Here is a 17062-nt window from a genome sequence, read left to right as displayed (position 1 = left end):
TGATGAGTTCCAGTCGATTATATCGGGGCTGGCCTTGAAAGCAGAACATTGCATTGTGGCCGGGGACTTTAACTTTCATATGGATGATCCATCGGACCCGGATACCATCAAACTTCTGGAGGCTACGGCCCCTCTGGGCCTGATCCCCTATCTGCGGGGGCCAACGCACGACAAGGGACATACTCTTGACCAGGTCTTCTCGACATCTCCTTTGGAGGTGAAGGAGATTATCCCGGTGCTTTGGTCAGACCATAGACTAGCCAAATATTTGGTTAGAGGCACGGCGAAACCGTCTAATCCTGTGTCTAAGCAGCAGGGCCGAGCCCCTAGGGCATATCATCGAGTGACTCCAGCTATGCTGGCTCAGGCCGCCCTGGACCACCCATGCCCCCTTACAGGAGATTTGGAGAGGGACCTGGAGTCTCTGCAAGCATGGCTATTGGATAGGCTAAACGATCTTGCCCCGGTGTTGGCCCCCCGTTTAACATCTAAACGTGTTACGGCTCCCTGGTTCACTGCGGCACTGTCGACTGCTCAGCAGCAGTGTAAGGCAGCTGAAAGAACCTGGCGATCACAATATGACCCTGTGGCAAGGCTGACCTACAGGGTAGCGGTCAAGGCCTATCAGCGGGACATTCGCCTAGGAAAAAAAACCTATCTTGCAGGGAGGATAGAAACTGCCTCTAACTCCTGTAAGGAGATTTTCACCATAGTTAGAGAATTTATGGCCCCTCGGTCTAATGCATCCCAGGGTGTGCCCTCTAAGTCCTGGGCTTCTGATCTTGCAAATTTTTTCACCAGCAAGATTAAACTTATCCAGGATTCCTTTCCTTTGGCGGCGCCTGTGAGGCTGACCAACCCCGAGGACGGCTCAGGCTTCTCGGCCCGCTGGGCCCAGTGCTGGCCGTTTTTCCATCCATCTCAGCCCCTGCTTCCCTGGCGCTTATGGGCAATCTTAAATCTGGGTCGCCCTTGGACCCTTGCCCTGCCAAATTCTTGGCAAGAATGGCGGAAGTTATAAACCCGCTGGCGAATCCACTCCTGAATCTCTCGCTGAGCCAGGGAGTGGTCCCGCAGGCCTGGAAGCAGGCAATGGTCATCCCTTTGCTGAAGAACCCTGGTCTCGACCCAGAGGCTCCGGTCAATTATAGGCCTATTTCTCTTCTGCCTGCTTTTACGAAAATTTTGGAGAAGCATGTACACACGGTGCTCTCCAATTTTCTGGAAACCCATGAGATTTTGCATGCCACCCAATCCGGTTTCCGCCCTAATCTAAGCACAGAGACTGCGCTCCTGGAGGTGTTAGAAGCCATTAAAGGGGTTTTGGACTCCGGGGGTAAAGCCATGCTGGTTATGTTAGATCTGTCGGCGGCCTTCGACACCGTCCCCCATGAGGGCCTTCTCGCAAGACTCTACGAGATTGGCTTACGGGGGACGGTGTTCAGCTGGTTTTCATCTTTCTTAGCTGGCCGCCAACAAACGGTCTGGGCCTCCCCAGACTCTGCCGTGATGCCGCCATTGGGAGTCGGGGTTCCGCAGGGCTCTGTATTGAGCCCGACCCTTTTTAACATCTTTATGACCCCTCTGGCGGAGTTGGCGGAGTCGTTCAGGGCCCAGATCGTATCCTACGCCGACGACACCCAGCTCCTCTTTTCTTGTAAGAAGGGAGGAGACTTTGACGGAGAGAGTATTCGGGATTGCCTTGGGGCTGTTTTTGAATGGTTCCAGCTGAACAGCCTCAAGTGCAACTCAGATAAGTCTGAGGTACTCTTCTTCGGGTGTGCTTCGGATCCAGACTGGCATGCTTGGTGGCCCACTAACATGTTTCCTCCGTCCTGCTCATCCCAATTAGCTAAGAACCTAGGGGTCAAGATGGACAAGGGTCTGACGCTGAGATCCCAGATCCTAGGTGTGACGGGTACATGTTTCGGCCTCCTAAAGATGTTGCGGAGGTTTTTGCCTCTTCTGTCTGAGGAACACAGGAAGCTGACTGTGCAGGCTCTGATCGGCTCAAGATTGGATTATTCCAACGCTCTCTACCTGGGCCTGCCAGAGTATCTGTTGCAGCAGCTCCAAGTTGTGCAGAATGCAGCCGCGAGGGCCATTTATGGACTAAACAGGCGAGCCAGTGCTGCTGGTCTTTTGCAGACCCTACATTGGCTGCCTATCCGCAAACGGATTGCGTTCAAGGCATTAACGTTGGCTTACAAAGCTCTGCATGCGGTGGGCGCTAAGTATCTCCAAAGTAGACTTGCCTTTTACCATCCGGCCCGCTCTCTCAGATCACAATCTCTGTTTCTGGCAGCTGTGCCGCGCGTAAAGAGAGCTCGCATTGGAGGCCGCTCCTTTGGACTGCTGGCGCCACAGCTGTGGAACACTCTGCCGCTGACACTCCGCGGAGCTACTAGTCTACTTGCATTCAGGAAGGGCCTTAAAACCTGGCTGTTTGCCCTCTAGGCTGTTTTTCCTTTCTTTTTCTGTTTTGCTCCCCATTATGTTTTTATCACTATGTTGTGTTATTCTGCTGTAGATCTCACTAGCAAAAGCGCCGGGACACTCTTTTTGAGTAGCCGTGCGCTATATAAGAATAAATATAACATAACATAACATCAATCCCAGCACCTGTACAAAAAAAGACCATCTGGCCCGACTGTGCGAGATCATGGATGACATCACCTCCAAACTGGACCTGGTCGAACGGAAGAAAAAAGTCTTATCTAGATTTTACCATCTGTAATTCAGAACTACTGTTTAAATTGAACAGTTTCTGCATCCACCAACGGTCTGAAAGTGATCACAGGCCGCAGGTCACCACCCTCACCAGACACCAGGATCTCCACAAAGTGGCACCTATAACCTACATGGGTATTCACACCGAAAATCTAAAGCGCCTCAAATGGAATGAATCCAACAGCCAGAGTGTTTTAAAAACAAGCAAGGACTTCACAAAAGGCAGCCACGACAAAGATGCCAACCCAATATGGAAATGGTCGCAGCTGTGCCTTCATTTGATCAAATCATATCCAGCGACTACGCAGAGACCAAATCGCTCACCACCAGCAGGAGTTGCATCCGCCACCGTCTTAAAACCACTAAAGAGAGCAAGGAACAATGCATTGAGGATGGCTTCAAAATTCCCCGGGAAGCATTCAGGAGGGCAGTCTCCCAAGAGAAACAGGCTCAGGAAAACCAATATTGGGCAAAATTGGTGTGGGAGAGCAAACAAAAAAACTCAAGGAAATTCCGGTCCCTTGTTAACCACACCGACCCGAACCTAACAAACTCTGGCTCAGCCAACATCCAGGAAGCAGAATGGGCAACATACTTAACAGCTCACTTTCAGGCACAATACCATCACGACTGTACAAGACCACCGAGGGTATGCGGGAATGGAGCTGATGTATCATTGAACACCGCCCTCAGTACAACCCCAGGCCCCAACCCTGTACTTGTACTAACAGAGGAACGAGTGGTCAAAGCAGTGACAAAAGGAAGACAAGACGGAGCACCAGGCCCGAATGGCCTGCCACAAAGGCTATATAAATCAGACATCCCCTTTTGGTCCACGGTTCTATTAAATCTCTTTAATTGCACCTTAAGGTCATTTACAATCCCTGACTCGTGGAGGGGCGCAATAATCCACCCCATTCACAAAGCTGTATCTCGAGCTAAGCCGAACTATTACAGATTAATCGCCCTACTGGATATAGAGGCGAAACATTTTGCAGGACTAATTCTGGAGGATTTGAGGCAATGGACAAAGGATGACGATCTGATTCCTCTGAATCAAACAGGGTTTTTTTGCCAATTCAGGTACCATGACAAACTTACTGGCAGTTTCCACTATCATCGACAAAGCTTTACTAACACGCAGGCTGGTCTTTTGCTGCTTTGTTGATTTCAAAGCAGCATTTGATAGAGTACCCAGGGCGGCCCTTTGGAAAAAACTGACACAGTGGGGTATTCCAAACAAGATACTGAACCCAATCATTCAACTCTACTCTGTCACCTGGGTTCGAGTGAAGTTAGGGTCCGGCTCGCATCTCTCGCGAAAAATCATGACCTCACGTGGTGTCAAACAGGGATGCGTGCTGGCCCCCCTTCTCTTTAACCTATTTATAGCCGACCTGTCAAGTACCCTAGACAAGGTAAACAGCCATCCACCTAAAATAGGAGGTGCGGCATTATGCAACATTTTATATGCCGATGACCTGGCCCTGTTCAGCCTTACTAGAGTAGAGTTACAAAGGCTTCTTGATGCACTGTCGCAATACACGTTTGACAACCATCTAGAAATTAATATGGAGAAAACCCTGATAGTACCATTTGGTAAGAAACGCTACAGTGGCGGTGGCTGGTCAGTCAATAAAACAAGTCTTACAATTGACTAATCATACAAATATTTAGGCGTTCACTTGGACTCCAGGGGCAGTTTCACAAAGCAAAGCAGTGCGATTGCAGCCAAAACTACGGCTCTAGGGGTATCCTTGGCCAAACTATCAAAGATACTTTCAGGCCCAACCCTTGCCCCTTTACTAGAAGTCCTTAGAGCAAAGATCGGGCCAACACTCTCATATGGCATAACATGCAGAGGATGCGGGTCAGCAACTGCCTCTGCCCCACATTTAATTCTCAACGCAGGCGTCTGCTTAAGCCAGAATGGAACAGGCTGGGGGTTCGGTCCTGTAGGCATGCCATTACTGCTGCTTTGTCTTTAGATAATATTATTTTAAACATAAATTTGGCCAAGTTTATTCAGCAAGTATACCGTAGCCTAGATAAAATGGACACTGCTGAGGTCTCTGCTCACCGCTAAATCTGAATATGCACTCTTATAGAATTTGCAAAGACCGGAAGGGCTAATCATCAAATTGTAATGTTTTAACTGGCATGCTTTAAGCCACATTTTATTTTCTGCTTCTCTTTTAATCAGTCTTTTACTTCATAAAATTGTATACAATGTGATTTGTGCGACCTTTTAAAGATATGTTTTATATCTAAATAAAGGAATTATTGTTATTATATTTATTATTACACGCTTGCTGGTATATGTTTCAAACAATATTGAAAGTGGAAAATTGTCACAGGTAGAGTGATTGTCGCATGTATTATCCATTCTCTTGCTGGTTTCTCAGAAACAGTTAATGGTAATCTTTCCAGTTTTTCAATGCTCAGCACCGTATAGTCTGCTCCTCTGTGTGCCAGAGTGATTTGTTTATCTGTAAGGTCAAATACAGAAAACAATGACTGGTGTTGATTAGAAACCATGGCACGTATCCAGAATGAAGATTTTGTAACGTCCAGCCTAATAGCATTATAGAACGTAATTGTGACTGTCCATGCTGAAGCATGAGCAAGTCCTGTTCCATTATGTCTATGGCAGAGGATACAATGCTGTCCAAAGAATACATTCTGGATGACAGAGTCGTTAACCCATTGTCAACTACAGAGAGAGATTTCTCTAAATGAATACGATCAATTTCTCGTATTCGTTCTGCAGTCTCTGCTTGTGTCGTCTCCAAGCTTCATTATAAATGGCATATATACCTGCGTATATGAAACGTTTATAATGTTGCTTTACAGGACCTTGTAAGAAGTCCCTTAAATCAACGCCATCTTTAAGTTAAGATAAGTGTTGTTTTACCTCTGTTAGTGTAGATTTTTGCAGCCACTCAAGGCACAGTTTTCCTACACTGTATGTTGTTACAATCCCTGGATGTTGTCTTTGGACATATATTGGATCTGGCCTAGAGAATGTGAACCCTTGTGTTTTGTTCAGGAATCTATCTTGACAGTTGTGTGTGTCTGTGGGCCAGATCAACCATTTTTTACAATCAGGATCAGTTCTGTTTTTAAGTAAAATTGTTTTTACGTCGACCACCCCCTCTGTAGTGTTCTTATTATTATCTGTAGGTATAGGTATGGAGAGTTTGTTTGAATCTTTTATGTTGGCCAGGCCAAGACAGGATGTCTGTTGCACAGTGTTATTCAAAAATATTATTTGTTCTGGTATAATGCAGGCTCTGAACAGGGCTTCTAAACCTTGCACCTGCCAGTTTTTTATGCCCCAGACAGTTTTTGTCTCAATGTTGTCTTTCCAAAAGTCAACGCCTAATGTAGACATTTGAGCATAAAAGGCCGCAGAATAAATGTGCTTAGTGTTAGTCAACATACTTTTCATTCCTGTCTTATTAACATTTTTAAAGTAAAATGTTTCTGGATTTGAGACATTAAAACCTAAAAAGTATGGACATTTTTCATAGAATGTTTTTGAGCTACCCTTTGGTGGCGTTGGACAATGTTCCCATTGATTGAAAGTATAAACTTTTCTAGGGTTTGCAGATTTGTGCAAATAATGATGACCATAGTGATTATAACAGTACATGTGTTCATAATCTGATGAACCTTCTAAGTATTCATGTTTTGTAAATTAAGCTGACATTTCTAAGTCAGACTCCCGCATCTTGGTGAATCCGAGAGTATACTTTACACGGCGTAAAGTAATTCTATTTGACATTTCTACGTCTGCCATCATGCTATTAACAGTCTCAAAGTCCCGATCATCATAAAATGTGCTGGGTGAAACAAAGTCACTCAAGGTTACCTTGAGTTGATGTGGAATCCTCAGCAGCTCTGCAGTACCTTAAATGTCATAAACAGTTCTGTCCCGTGCTATACCACCAGGTATAGGAACAGCTGTGATGTTCACTGATGTCAAGTCTCTTCGTTCATGATGAGATGATTTGTGTGGCTTCAGCTGCAAGTTGATGTTCTTACTTGCTGTGTCCATTTTACTATATTTTCCATGTATTAGCATTCCCAAAGATAGTACAAGAGTCAGCCAAAGTACGAGGGAAAATACGCCTAACACAATCCAAAGTTCAATCCATGGTGAAACCAGATCACTTTTTTCAAGTTGATGAAAAAGTTCTGTTACTTGTTCTTTAAAGGTTTTATTAGCTGGCTTTTGTTTTAGGATAACTGGGATCCTCAGAAAATGTATCAAAGTTAATGAAATAGCCAGAGTCGGTTCTGTCAATTGTAGGGATTGCATCAGGATTACTTGAAATCACTGGATTTACCGGATCTTTTGTCATATTAGTATAGTCAGATATTATATCAGTGTAAACAGAAGTGTCTTGACGAACTGTTATTTGGGCCTCAAGAGGCACAAGTTCCATGGCTTTATTGCATAGTCCTTCTTTTCTTACTGCAGATTCTTCAAAGGTGATGAGTCTTTCAGTTTGAACCTCTTGGATAGGAGCCAGATTTGGTCGTCTGCTACATATTTGGAGTCCACTGGGCCTACTACTTATTATTGGCCACATGATGTGGTTTTACCAGGTCGATTGACACAAACCGGTTCTCTTTCTTCCAGCAAGGGGTGGCAGTAACACTGTTCTTGATTCGTGGATTGCTAAAACAGGTACTGGTTCTTTGTAAGAAGGCCCAAATTCCTTCTTATCCGCTATCTTTTCCCTGACTAGATCCCCAATCTTTGGAATCCAGACAGGCCTTGCTGGGACAGGTGGTTTTCTTCAGTGGTCGTTGGCTTCTGCAATGTGTTGCTTAGACTTCTTCTTTTTTCTTTTAAGTCCTGCAAAACAGCCATAAGGTCTTTGATATCAACGGGTTTTTGTTCTATCACTAAAGTGTGACGATCGAGGTCTTCAATAAGGTTTCTAGTACGAAAAAAGGATTTCATATGGACCGCTTCCACCCAGAGAATTTCTTGGCAGATAATTTAAACTATGTTGGACACTTGTTAGATGTTTGACCCACCCGTCACCCGAGCCTAATACCCTAGCTGTTATAAATTTGCTTTATATCCCGGTTCTTTCTTTCCACTACAGAATTTCCCTCAGGATGGAATGGACTTGAGTACCGCAATGCAATGACCAAGCTGGCCATGGCCTCCTTGTAAGCCTTTGAGCTAAACGCAGGACCCTGGTCAGAATGTAGCATGCCGATTGCGTATGTGCAGATAAAGACTCACAAATCTTTTATAACAGTTTGGGCATCAGCCGAGCGTTGAGGCCACATCCAAATGAATCTTGAGCATGAATCCACTGGGACCATGATATATTTATAGTTGCCATCCCTCTGTAAGGGACCACAGTGGTCCAGGTAAACGCACGCTAATGGTTTATCTGAAAAAAAAGAGGCGTCTGCTCAGGACGTTTCACTGTTGAAACCTTCATCTTTTGGCAGATTTCACATTCCAAAACAGAGTTTCTGGTCTGTTTCCTCGTGCGTGGCCACCAGTATCTCTGTTTTAATAACGACACGGTGGCGGAAACACCTGCGTGTGCAGAGGCGGGCCCTTCATGTGCTGCTAAGATTAGTCCTAATCTATGTTCCATGTTTGGAATTACTCTATCCCCCACTCCAGGGATTCGAGCAAAAGGAACATTATTTGCATCAGTTATATATGAGTATTTGAGTGGAAAGCCTTTTGGTAGTGTTTTACCACTGTCCTTTATTGAAGCAGTGACAGCTTGCATTATTTTGCTGTCTATTTTTGTTTTGGAACAAGTGATTGCAGCTACAGAAGCCGTTTGCACAGCTGCCTTCGCTGCTTCATCAGCCAATGAATGCCCTTCAACGTGAACGCCATCACGTTGATGACTCAGTATATGAATCACGTGAGTCTTTTGTAGTTCTTTCTGTAATTGAACTACTTGTTCCCAAAGCAACTTATGCTTGATTTTGCCACCTTTTGCATCTTTGAAACCGTTTTGAACCCAGTTCTGCAAGTATTTATTGTAAGATTGAATGCAGTAATACGAATCGCACACTATGAGTGTGGGGAATTTGAGATCGGTATTTTCAAACGCCATCTTGAATGCCTGTAGTTCAGCTCGCTGAGCTGTACAATCTCCTAGAGATTGAGTTTTTGTGACCATAGGTCGTAATTTACCATCGTGCCAGCGACCTTTAACAATCGCGCACGCAGCACTATCAGCTTGTTTGTCCCCAATTGTGGGCTGTGCTGATCAGTCTGTATAAATTATACATTTGTACTGTTCTAGAGGCAGAATCTCAGTGGGCAGAGGACATTCTTGTTCATATTGTAGAAGTTCTTAAGTTTTCAAGTAGGGGTCAAAAATGGTATTCAACGTCTGTGGCAGCAACCGAAACTAGAAAAACGGTCACCCACGCACTGGTCACAAGCCGCCTGGACTACGAAAACACCCTTTACGCCGGCACCACCGCAAAACTTCAGAAAAAACTCCAACGCATCCAGAACGCATCAGCCAGACTCATATTAGACATCCCGCGTAAAGAACACATTTCTGGTCACCTGAAAAACCTTCACTGGCTCCCCGTCAATAAGAGGATAACTTTCCGCCTCCTCACCCACGCACACAAAGCACTTTACGAACTTGGACCCGATTGCCTCAATACACGTCTTTCCTTCTACACCCCCCCCCCGCCAGCTGCGCTCTTCCAACCAAGCCCTCGCTGCTGTTCCCCGCGTCAACAAAACCACCATGGGAGGTAGATCATTCTCTTACCTAGCGGCCAAAACCTGGAACTCATTTCCCATGCACCTTTGACTCACTCAAAACCACCTAGCATTCAGAAAGCAACTTAAAACCTGGATATTCGAGAAGTAATTCCCCACCCCTCTTCAAGCGCCTTGAGACCCTCTGGGTATGTAGCACGCTATATAAATTTACTGACTTGACTTGACTTGACTTGACTGACTCACTGCCTCTAAGGCAGGTACAGGAGTAACAACTATTATGCGTTTTCCCTGTGCGAGGGCTCTCTCTTTTGCTACTGCAGTTTGAACAACTGTCAGAATTTTTACTGTAGAAGTGAATTTCATTTCAGTTTGTGTGTACAAGTGTGATTTAAAAGCTATTGGTACCTTTTCATCTTCCTGGGATGATTCGGATTACAAGGTTGCATACGTTTACGCATGTCTGTAAATGTGATGTTGCTAACATGTCTGTTTGCAGTAAACGCAAAATTTCTGTGTGTTTTTGAGTCCAGTTAACAGTTTTGAAATCAGGTTTGATTAGTTCGTAGAGAGGTTTAACCCTTTCTGCGTAATTTAGAATGTACGTTCTTCCAAAATTCAGGAAACCTGGTATTGACTAAGTTTTTCAGCATTTTTGGAGGTTGGAGCAGCACACACCTTTCAAAAAAGTTAGCTGCCAGGCATTTGCCTTCACTTGACAGTTCGTATCCTAGAAAAAGGACGTTGAGGTGGGCGATTCTCGATTTCTTAAAATTTAATTTATACCATTCAGATGCAAAGCCAAGTATTATGGTGTTTAATTTGTTCAAGTGCCTGTCCTAGTCATCGTCTGTTAGATAGATGTCATCGACATAAGATAATGCCTCATCATAATACGTTTGTAGCAACTCTGTTACTCTGGCTGAAAAATAACCCTGGACTATTCTTGAATCCCTGGGGGAGACGACAGAAGTGATGCTGTGTCCCCATAATTGAGAAAACGGTCAAGTACCTGCTTTCTGGTGCAATATTTTGACAGAAGAAACCGTTAAAAATATCTCATGTCGTTTTATATTTTTTGTGTACAATGTTATTCATCACTGCTGCACTGTGTGCATTTTGTACTGGAAAGGTTTTGTAACATGAGTTTAAATGTCTGTAGTCCAAAACTAGACGATATGTATTGTCTGGTTTGGAGACAGGAAACAAAGGATTGTTCATTGACGAGGTACATGTTTGAATCACCCCTGGTATTCAAGTTGATCTATTATCTCCCTGACCTGTTTTTTTAGCTTCTTGTTTAACTCGATACTGCCTCTGAGCAGTTGGTTGATTTTTTAACTGGATTTTATTGTGAGGTGAGTCCTCATCCCATCCTACATGATTTTTACATAATGCTGGAGCTTGGGCTACAGCCCATTTTCTGGCATATGTGTATTTCTTATGAATTGGAATATGATTTGAGAAGGCTGGCATAATGATGTCTTTGCCATGTGGGCACTCCCTGACAAATGTAGGTATCTTTTTCAGCTAGAAGAATGTCATAACCCTTAGAGAGCTTCTCCCAAAAGAGTGCTCTTATTTTCCTAGTTATGTCCCCCTCCATCTGGAGCGATACTTCATATAACTTGTGGGGTACGCTAACCCTGGTGTTGGAAGTTTCAACCTGAATGCATTCATTCGTGTCCACTGTCTCCAGATGATCCTTCAGGATCTTGCGAGCTATGGTAACTTCTGCTGCTCTGTCCAGCATTGTCTGGGCCCACTCCCCGTTCTTGAGTTGTGTCCTCAAGATCCTCTGCATGCCTGAATTTTAGACCTGCTTACTTCTTCTTGGTGAATTGGGTTTTCCTATTTTTTGGAACGTGTTGATCGTCTTTGGACTTCACGCGTTCTTCCTTGTGTTCTGACCGTCCTCTTCTTTCCGATTTCTGTGAGGACGTCTGAAAAGTACGATAGGAACGTGTTTCAGTATCTTGATATCTATCAGGTTTTCTCAAATTATCCCTGTTCCTGAGGTTATATCTCTTTTCAGGGGGCTCCTTTTGAGAAGACCTACCTCTGGATTGAGAATTCTCTTTAGGAAATGTCTGTTTAGTGTTTTCCCACTTCTTTTTAGGAGTAGTGAGAGAATTTTTAATAAAGACCTTTTCAGGACTTTCTGTTTGTTGGGGTTTTACTGGTTTCCCACCCAAACTATCTCTACCTAGTTCTTCATAGGATTTTTCTATTATTGTGGCCAGTTCATGTGGTTGCTCAGTTATATCGTATTCTCTTATTTTTTGGCGGATCACCACTGATGCTGCTTCACCTTTAATATTAGCTAAAATTATAGCTGAGACCTGTTTGAAATCTTTTAGTAATTTCATACCCAGATTTAAAGCAGGCTCTGCCCCGTATTCATTTTGAATCTGTCTTCGGACGTCTGGTATAAAAGCCATAAATGGAACACCATGTGTTTTTGTGTAGATTGCAGCAAAGACTGTACCCCAAGTGTCGCAGTCCTCCAGGTGTGATGCGATCCCCATTGGTAAACAGATTGTTAAAATCCTGTGTTTCTCATGAGGTGTACTATCAGGAAATACTGCCTCGATTTGAGTTACTTTTTTAGCCTTCCAGAATGGAATTTTCTTCCCTTTTTGCGGGCAATTTACTAATGACTGATTGTATAGTCTGTGGTGTAATTATATTATTGTTCCCCTGGTGAGGGGTGTGTTGTGGAATCCTTATAGGAGGTAGGATTGTTAGAGCCCGCATGACATATTGAACCAATTGTCTATGTATTTTGATTAGTTGTTTTAGTTGAACTAATAGTTCTGGGCCTGACATTTCTTCAATGGCAGGATGCGGTGTATAGCTGGATAATACCGGCCATGTTGCTCCTGGTCTACCTAGTGGACCGAGCCTGGTTGTGATTTTGATGTTGTAGGGCGCCTTTAAACCAGAGCGCATGCTCTTGGTATGTTATTGGAATTTCAACATACTCGAAAGGAGTGTATTCCATTGGAGGTTCCTCTACTTTGTAGAAGAGGAACACATGTGTTAATGGATTTGCTTCTGGGAAGATAATCCATTAATAGAATACCTCTGTCTGCCGATATTCATGAGCCTCTATGACAAAAATTACCCTACCACCTCTTGATGATAGGCCATTTGTTATAAGCTTTATAGTGATAGTTTTGCTTACGTTTTCCGAGATGATTATAGCATCCAAGTCGTCTTCATTAAACCCTGTAACGTCAAAGCCTGGTCGAGCTGCAGCTACTGCAGTTCCACTGGTTGCATTGTTGTTGCTGTTAAGCGACATTGTTTAATGAAAGTTTGCAGAGCACGTTTCAAGGAAACAAAGATAAGGTGCAAAATATTTTGGAACACTGTATCCTTCAACGTTGAACAAACCAAAAACTAATACATAGGAATCTCTTCCTACTAAGTTATGATGGATATTATCCTTTCACCCACTCCAGATGTCTATTGGAGTATTTTACTCTAGTATCTAGTGTTAAATTAGTGCCTTACCAAACGTTGGGAGCCATGTAGTGTAGTTCCTATATTCCCAATAGGTTCTGCGCATTGGAATAATATATCCTATAGAATTGACGTAGGACTTAGGTCGACTAGGTCTCTATCGAATATATTAGACTTAAGTGTGAGTGCCAGCTAGCTCAGAGGTCACTAGAAACTTTCTAGAATAAACAAGAAGGGATTAGTTTCTGACAACCGCTTAAACATGACAACTTTGTTTCCCAAGAATAAAACGTATCTTCAGAGTCGTGGAAACAATAGATAGATATTTTACTCAGTCAATCGTGCATGCTTCGTTTCATGAGAGGAGCAGAGAAATAGAGAGACGGGCGTTTTCAATAAAAGGTTTATTGACCAGTCTTCTTTCTCATGCAAAAGAAATGAACTTCTACAATCGTAATAATGGCTGTTGTCAAGGTTCAAAGGATACAAGCCAGATTCCACGGGAACGAAGAAGAGTCCCAACACCTCCAGAAAACAGAGCCAAGAATGCAACAGTAAACACACTCCTGACAACTGTTCCCTAAAAGTATGGGGGAAAAACCCAAGGAGTGTCCACCACTCTCCCCATACGAGGGGTTAAGCAACAGGGTGGGTGCAGATCTGGTTGGTGTAGTCAGGGCTGTATGAAAACAGGACATGCAATAACACACTAAATACTATCCAAAGGGTGACCTTTTAATACATTGACATGCGTTTTTATACCATAAAGGTCACAGGTTGTCTTGAAACTGGTCCTTGCTGAAGAGTATGGCCTGGAGAATATGATGCCAGGTCTAAAAGAGCAGGACTCGTGGAATGACGCACACACTCACCAAACATACAATATTATAAAACGGGAAGGACTTGAGGTGCACTTGCCGGCTCTCTCGGGGGACAGAGAGCGCAACAGCTACACACTCAAGAGGGGAGACACCCGGCCCGGGGAACGATCCCAAGCGGAGAGCTCTCTCTCAGCAGGGAAAAAGGAAGGATGAGCCCCAGACTGCCCGTCAATAACAGGCTTCTAACAAATAAAGAGAAGTTCAGAAATGACCGTCCAGCCCAGCGGAATCCACAGCAAACGGAAAACAGAAACAGCCCGCTTCACTGGCAGAAGAGGAATCCCTCCAAAGAGTTTTCGAGCTTTAGGGGTGGGGCAATAAGTTCCCAACGGGGGTTCACTCTCAGGGTAGGAGGTAATACGGAAGTTACAGGAAACTACCCGCTATCATGACGGATGGCAAAACAACTAAGGAAGAAGGGTATGTTATCCAGAAGCCGAGAGGAGGCAGGAGCAAAGCAGCGAACGCTGCAGGAAGGAGCCTCTCGAAACCAGGAAGTAGGAAGGGGGCATGGTACCGGAACAGTAGCCCAGCAATGGCTACGTTTCGACGCGTCTCTTTACGTGGGCAAGGGAGCGTCTAAAAAGTATCTGCATGCATGTGGATAAATGCAGTAGGGACTATGTGAACAGGACACAAGGGGAAACCTAAGGACAAAAACACATGTCAAGGTCGTCTATAGCACCCAAGCCTTGCAATCCTAACAGCTGTAAAGTATAATACGTACAGTATGAAGAGTATTATGAAATAAGACTGTAAAAAAAGCATGGTATGGTTTCTAAGCTATAAAACCCCTACATAAATAACAAAGACTAAAAGTACTCAACTGGTGCTTCTAAAATACGCCTACCCCAATGTACCTAACCTGAGACTGGTACGAGGGAAGAAGTAAGTATGGTATAGCATAGGTTTAGTATTCTTTGTCAATATTCTATCAAAGATTTCTCTTAGGGTCTAATTATATCCGTACCTTGGTTTAGAATGAAGGAGGTCTGGTATCTTGTCTCGGGACTCGATTTCCCAACACCCCGCGAGGGGAGCTTGGAAACACTGGAGCTGGATTATCAGCGAGAGAAAGGCATCCTCTCTGTCAGTGCGTCAGCTGGAGGATTGGCTTCCTTCGGCACTTGCTGTGGCAAGTAGATAGGTGAACTGCTCCAAACAACTGTGTGTTTGCTAGGGCAAGTGTGGGTATACCTATACCTTGAAGGTGCCTGGTTTGACGTAAAGTCCGACATAATAATGTCATCAAAGAACCCAGAGGGAATGGTTGTTCTTTGAAAACGCCATGATTTCTAGGACAAATCAATATTCAAGAAAGGGGATGTCCCTGACTGCTGAAGCTGAGTTTTCCAAGAAATCGTTGTGGCTTTTTGGAACCAGTGGAAGGCTTGTATTTGGACGGCATGGGTTTGTCTAAATATGGTAGTGATTTATATGCCTATATAAGGGCAACTGAATTATACCTATATAATGGCATGAATCTGTATAATTACACTAGGTGTCTTAAAATGCTATAAAACAAAGCAAGATGTACCAAGGCAAGGAGCTTTCTTAAAATGTTGTGTTAAGCTTAGCTCCACACAATAACAGTCTCGAAATAAACTGCTGTGGGCTGAAATAACCAGCTGAGACGCACATCTTCCCAGTTACTTCACAGGTTTTTAAAAAACTCCGGAATAAAACAGGATATGTGGAGCTGCCGGGATCTGCAGGCACTGACGCAACCAGCAAACCCCTGATGTTCCTAAATACTCAGGATCAGATTCACAACTTCTTGCGGCACTTTTGCGCCACCATTGAGTCACTTCTGGGATGCAGCCGTGGGGTAAAAATTGCAGTAAATTTACAACAAGGCGCATCTAGGGACATGCGTCACTTTGCAAACCCTGGGTCACATTATACCCGCAAGGTACAATGTATGCAGGGTGGGCGATCCCTTGCAGTAAAGCCTTGTAGAAGTAAACGCAGTGAAATCTACATGACTTCACTGCGTCACTTCTAGGACGCCACTGCGTCAAAACCTTCCGCCTGCTTCAAGCAGGAGTAAGGAGTGACTCAGTACAGTAAGAATAGGCCTCAACATGCATTGCTGGACTTGCGTCGTGCTTGCGACACAACTCCAGCAATGCGTCACTTTTGGCCCAACAGATGCGTCAGAATTTCCGACGCATCTATCAATCCTTGCGCCATGGTGTGCCGTATTGTAAATACGGCGCAACCATGGTGGCGCAAGGGTATCGCAGGCTGGCACAGAGAAACTGACGCATCTCTAGAGATGCGTCAGTTTCTTGTAAATCTGCCCCACAGTTTAAATGTCCTGTCATTTCGGCCTCCTGTTGCCTCTTGCGGCCCCCTCCGATGTGGGAAAGAGGGAAGGGGGTGGGGTAAACCTCATGCCCAGACTCTGTGACCATGCCGAAGAAACATGGACACATGTGCTCTGCATGTGTCCGGCCTCACTGATTGAAAGAAAGGAATGCCTTAAAAATCTGTTCTATTTACGACGCATAGGAACTCGTCATCGGGCCGTCATTAGTTGCCTAAATCCTCAGGACTCCGTTTTAAACACGAAGGGGCCTATTAAAAGCTCCTTGCGCTGCCAGGGCATCACTTTCAACAAGGAAAACAGCTGGCGGCTCAAGGGGCTTGTGAATAACCCCCAGTTTCATAAAATCCCTCTTGTTGGCAGTAAGGAAGCTGAGTGAATGAGAAACAAGTCTTCATAAAGGTTTATAGTACAACCAGCTGTGTGTTGGCGCGTTATTTTTTAATATCAATGCTTTATTGTGTAATGATTGCAAGTATTCAATCAAACACATTTGGAGTTTGACATCTCTAGGAAGCTACTTTTATTATCCCCTCTGAGATCCTAATATCTGTGATCCCGGCAGGTACATTTGTCCCTTTGGCTCTAGTATTTCCCTCTGCAAGGAGGTTCAGAGTTTTCCTAACTCACCTGTAGAGCAAATAAAGTTCTGCCACAATTCTATTTCTGGACACGCCTACAATACTCACTGTCTTTTGAGGCCAAGAGGTGTGTTTTCAAGGCTCAGGCCTTGCCTTTCTCCAATTGAAGCTCAAGTGATGCTCCTGTCCATGTTTACTGAGCCCCTCACATCCTGACCTGCTGATGTTCCCAGAAGCCTCCTTATGATTCCCAGAAGCATTCTCATGATTCCCAGAAGCCTTCTCATGATTCCCAGAAGCCTTCTCATGATTCCCAGAAGCCTTCTCATGATTC

The 17062-nt window shown here is 44.3% G+C and overlaps 1 protein-coding gene across 1 annotated transcript in view; it reads left to right on the top strand.

Moving 5' to 3' along the window:
• The window catches only part of LOC147659589 (NACHT, LRR and PYD domains-containing protein 12-like), a 495706-nt gene that overhangs the window by 186139 nt on the left and 292505 nt on the right, over positions 1–17062 (top strand). The gene's annotated exons all lie outside the window — the stretch shown is intronic.

The sequence above is a fragment of the Lissotriton vulgaris genome, unplaced genomic scaffold, assembly GCF_964263255.1.
Source record: "Lissotriton vulgaris unplaced genomic scaffold, aLisVul1.2 SCAFFOLD_774, whole genome shotgun sequence".
Lineage (NCBI taxonomy): Eukaryota > Metazoa > Chordata > Amphibia > Caudata > Salamandridae > Lissotriton > Lissotriton vulgaris.
This window is presented reverse-complemented; position numbering and strand designations above follow the sequence as displayed.